The sequence below is a fragment of the Crocodylus porosus genome, unplaced genomic scaffold, assembly GCF_001723895.1.
Source record: "Crocodylus porosus isolate Cpor-Errol unplaced genomic scaffold, CroPor_comp1, whole genome shotgun sequence".
Taxonomy (NCBI): domain Eukaryota; kingdom Metazoa; phylum Chordata; order Crocodylia; family Crocodylidae; genus Crocodylus; species Crocodylus porosus.
In genome coordinates this window covers 167,974,591-167,979,854 of record NW_017728886.1, presented here as the reverse complement: position 1 = coordinate 167,979,854, position 5,264 = coordinate 167,974,591, and the positions used below count along the sequence as shown (strand labels likewise).

Genomic DNA, 5,264 nt, shown 5'->3' with positions numbered 1-5,264 from the left:
CAGGCTTAACAACATCAGATATGAGCAGCTTTTCTAAAAGACAAAGAAAATATCTATGAGATATTCTCATAAAAAAAAGTAGGAATCAAGTCTTGTAGTAGAACAATGTGCTAAAATACCCAGATATATAGGCAGAAAGGGCATTACATTTAGCTTCTAAAGATCAGGCTAATTTTTATAAAGCATATGTTGTTTTCTCCATTCCCTAGTGTTTGGCAAAGAGGCTGACATGATCCGGGCAGGTGGGACAATTCCAATTGTCACACATTTCGAGGAATTGACTGGAAAGAGTATTTCCTATGTTATTAGGAATAGGAGGACCAGATGATGCTATGCATGGGCAAGATGAAAAGATCAGCAGGTATTCTTACTCTCTTCCTTAAGAATCATGAAAATGAACACCTTAATGGAGGGGGAAATAAGCTACTTTGAATGTTAGTGATTTTTTTAAAATATAATTTTACGAAAACCCCTTGCTAGCATTTTAAGAGAATGTTGCACTGACACCACTTTTTAAAATTTTCATGTATAACTCTGATGTATACATAGGGGTTCCTCCCTCCCACCAAAGAATTTGTCCCAGCTAGAATTGTTTAAACAGCTAAGCTATCATCTACTAGGAATTTTTAAGAATTAGTCAGTTATAAAATCCAGGTTGAAGAGTCCCTTTACATAGCATTGTTGATTCATTCGACATTTATATTGCAGTTCTAATGACTAAGAGCAGTGAAATTAAGTTGACATTGGTTTTATCACAATATCTGTATACTTGGTTACATAGAATTTCCTGTGTTTATGAAAGGAATAATAGTTTGATAAAAGATGCATGGTAGCAAGTGAATGTTTTGTTTTAGTGAACCTGTGATAAATACTTGAATTACATATGAGTTACTAGAAGCAGCTGAGAGGTAAATGTGGTGAATAATTCAAGCTGAAATAGAGACACAACACTTCAATGAAATAAAGATCTACTTGCAAGGAAATCCATGGCCATCTATTTTCATGTTCAGCAATAGTTGAATAAAAATGATTAAATAGTTACCTTATTAATTCTGGACCAAAAATATTTTATTTGAAATCTGAATACAAATCTCCAGCTTCTCTTCAGACAGGTGAAGTAAGACACAAGGCTTGTATTTTTCTCCCAGTGAAGTGTGTATGTAAGATGGACACTGGTTTCACTCGGAGTTTAATGGCAGCTCCATCAGCCATACCCTGTCCTCAGTCTGTGGGTTGGTTGAGGAGAGCCCCTCAGCCATGCTTTTGGCTCCCAGCTTTTAGAGGCAGAGCCAACCCTGGTGCAGGCTTCCCTTGTCCATGAACGGCACGTGCACCCAGCAGCTGGCGGGGCATGGCTGCCCCTGCAGCAGTGGGAGCATAGTGGCAGGAGGCCGGTGGCAGTGGGCAGGGAGCACCCGCAAATGCTGCCAGCACTGTCGGCGGCACAGAGGGAGTTGGCAAGCGCCAACCAAGCAACCACCCACAGATGCTGTCAGCAGCAGTGGCGGTGGCCGGGGGTGATCATGGACCTCCTGCAGATGCTGCTGGCGGTGCTGGTGGTGGGGTGGCAAGTGGTGACTGCCCGCAGGGGGTGCACTACCACACACAGGGGGTGCACCCCCTACGCATCACCCCTGTACCCCCTCAGTTGGGCCAGAGACTAAGGAGGGGATGTGGCAAGGGGCTCCAGCCATGATCCTGGCTCCTGGAAGCATAGCAAGTATGTGTGTGTATCTGAAGAACTCCCATGCTTTGTAGTTAAGTTACTCTGTTTCCTCTGTTTTCTTATAGATACAATTTCATTGAGGGAACAAAACTATATGCAGCTTTTCTTCAAGAACTTGCAACTCTCTAGAAAAACATCCTGTGGCATAATACGTCTTAATAAAAACTACTGTGTGCATTCCATATAATTTTGGATGTCTTGTCTGATAAATATATATTAGTAAATATAATTCAGATTCTAATGTAGACCTAAATTGTTTTTTTTTCTAGAAATTGAACATGAAAAATGAACATTATGTATCATATAAAACAGGGGTGTCAAACTCACCCAATTCCCCTAGCCTGGATTTTGATCTTAGGGCTCCTTGTTGGCCAGATTTGGATGTGGTGTTGGGGTGTGACTCATTTGCTACATCTTGATGGGAAATATATATTCGGTAGGATGAATGTTCTGCCTTGCCAGTCCATCTGATCTTGTTGTGCCTGAGCAGGGATCAACTATTTCCCCTGGAAAGATAAGTAAACGGGGGCAGGGAAAGGGACAGAACAGGTCTTCCCCGGCAGAAGTCCAAACTAATCTCCTAGGGGAAGAATACTTGGGGAAACAGTTGATGTAAACCAGCCAAAGTAGAAGGGAGAAAGAGACCAGTTCTTTTGCAAGGCTTCACCTCCCCTATACCCTGCCCTTTTCCTCGTGGGTGGATGGTCGCTATTCTCCATGGACGTTGAGTGGAGCCTATCCTGATCTTTCTTTCTCTCTGGTTTTAACTTACAGTGCCTTGTCTTCTTTCTTTGCCAGTTACATCATGATATGACTTCCCCCATGAGTTCAAGTAAGAATTATATTCATGAACTCATTAGTAGTTCCTCCCCTGCAGGCCCCAGACCCTCTGACTTTGTATCTTCTCAATTGTTCTTTTCTGCAAAATGAGAGCAGGATTCCCCTTAACTTTAAATCAAATCTTCTCACCCACTGATATGGAAAAGTTTCCCACTGATATGAAAAAGTTAAATGTTAGAGAAGGCTTTTTACCTGCGGTTCTCTTCTCCCTGTATTATTTTTATAATTCAAAATTTGTGGGTACACCTCCTGGATCTTTTTTCCCTTTCTCCAAGGCAGCATGATTCTGCTTGGTTTTTCTTTCACCAGCAGGATGTGTATAACTTTTTTTCTCTATGCTGGCTGCCTCAGTTTTCTCCTTGGTCCCCACTCCTCCCTGCAGACCAGCTTACTTCCTGTCTCTTTTTCCCTTCTACTTTGGCTGGCTTACATCAACTGTTTTCCCCAGGTATTCTTCCCCTAGGAGATTAATTTGGATTTCTGCAGGGGAAGACCCGTTCTGTTCCTTTCTCTGTCCCTGTTTACTTATCTTTCCAGGGGAGAGAGCCGATCCCTGCTCAGGCCTTGTCCCAGTCTTGGCAGCTCCCAAGGTTCCAGCACACAGGTCTTCTTCTTTGGGGCTTGTACCCTCCCATCATCTCCGGTGACATTTTCTCCACTGGGGACACCAAACACTGGGCTCTCCTTAGCATCCTCCCTTTAAATTGCCCGCTTCTTACCATGGGCCAATCAGAGCCGGTTCTCTAGAGCAGGTGTTCTTGTGCTCCTGGGATTGCCAGCCCCTGGGATTGCATTCCCCTGCACACCACGGCTATGCCGTGTATCCAGACCTGGACAGGTGAGTCTCTGGCCAGCATGGTTATTCCTACAGGAGCGTGGAAGGGGCTGGGACCCTGCCCCTGCCACAGGGTGGATAGTAGTGGTGGCTATGAGGAGTTTGTAGCAGGTTGTCTGGTTGTACCACACAGTCTTTCCCTGGGTGAACCCATCCACAGAGCACAGCATAAACTGTGAGTCTGCAAATATAAAGTACAAACAATAAAGGGGTAAACCAAACCTTGTGGCCTTTTGCCAGACATGGAGAGAGTACCCTGGCTCACTGCTCCAGCCTCTAGTTTCACAGCCATCTGTCTCTCTCCCCATGTAGCTCTCTTCCCTGGGAGCTTTTAACTTCCTCTGGGCCAGCTAATCATTCCTCATCAGCTAGCTCAGTCCTCACAGGTGGGCCTGTAATCACTTTCTTGCTACCTGGAGATGGGGCTCTGTCTCAATTTAAGTGGTAGGCCCAACATCCTCTTGCCACACCTCTGAATTCCTGGTTCTTCTAGGACAGGTGTGGGCAATTAGTTTGGCTGGAGGGCAGCTTAATGAGTTTTGGTGAGCTGTAAAGTGCTGCAAGGGTAGCCCTGCCCCTTGACAGGTGCCCTTCCACTGGTCACCATTTCGGGACCAAAAGTCCTGCCTCTAACCCCTGACCTTTGCCACCAGAAATCCCTCCCTTGCCCCGAAAGTACTTCTTTTGGTGGTGGGGGAGGGGGGGATTGCTATCTTGACACTAAATAAAACCACATTATAGACTAAAAAAAAATCAAACATCTACTATCACTTATTTTATTTTTAAAAAATTGTCCTAATCTATGTGTTTGCATAGTGTATCTAGAGACTGCATAATAGCTCAAAATACAGCCTTACTTTTGTATATTGCATATGATGGGATGTTGGGCATTGGTGGATGTGGAGAGGTGTGGGTGTGGGGCATGTGATTGGGGTGGCGGTGTGCGGTGAGGGCTGGGAGGTTGGGAGTGTGTGGGGGCCTGTGGGAGGGTGTGTGTGTGTGTTGGGGGTATGGTGGAGGTGGAGTGTGTGGAAGGGTGTGAGTATGTCTGGAGGGGTCCTCAGAGTCCCTGGCGTGTGCAAGTCCCTGGAGCTGCACATGGTGCGAGTGGAGCCAGCCCCACCTGGCCCCATACCATACAGCTCTCTGCACTCCCACCCCAGTCCTTGGCCACAGGTGGCAGCAGTGTTTGGGGCCAGCCCCACCCAGCCCATAATACACAGCTCCTACCCAAATCCCTGGCTGTACATGTCAGCAGCATGTGGGGCTAGCCAGCCTGGCCCCATAGCATGCAGGTCCCATGCTCCCACCCCATTCCACAGCTGCATGTGGTAGCAGGATGCAGGGACAGCCCCACCCAGCTCCATAGTGCACAGCTCCCTGCACTCCCATCCCCTTTCCTTCAGTGGAAGTCCGGGGCCCTGGCCCAGTGGAACCCATACCTGAATTCCAAGTCTCGCAAGCAGGGAGTCTGGAAATAGCTTTGGGGTGATCAGGAAAAAGTTCTTCCAGGCAGAGGCTTGTCTCTAAAGCCCCCTAGCACAGGGCTGGGGATGGGACAGGCCAGGTTGGGATGGCGGGTTGCTTAGCAAACAGAGCCTCACCTCCTGCATTAAGGCCCCAGCTTGCAGAGGGGAAGCCTGGGGCCATAGTTTCATAGTCTCTAGGGTTGGAAGGGACCTGAGTAGATCATCTAATCCGACCCCCTGCCATGGCAGGAAAGAGCACTAGGGTCAAACGACCCCAGCAAGATGTTCATCTAGCCTTGTCTTAAAAACCCCCAGGGTAGGAGCCTGCACCACTTCTCTTGGAAGTTGGTTCCAGATCCTAGCCGCCCTGACTGTGAAGTAGCGCCTCCTGATA

General features: G+C 47.0%; 1 long non-coding RNA gene across 1 annotated transcript; it reads left to right on the top strand.

The window, feature by feature from the left end:
* The first annotated feature begins 213 nt into the window (after positions 1-213).
* Positions 214-1,854, top strand: LOC109316745. Its single transcript, XR_002102911.1, has 2 exons — positions 214-361; positions 1,792-1,854. It is a non-coding gene; the product is annotated as an uncharacterized LOC109316745 (long non-coding RNA).
* Positions 1,855-5,264: the final 3,410 nt, after the last annotated feature.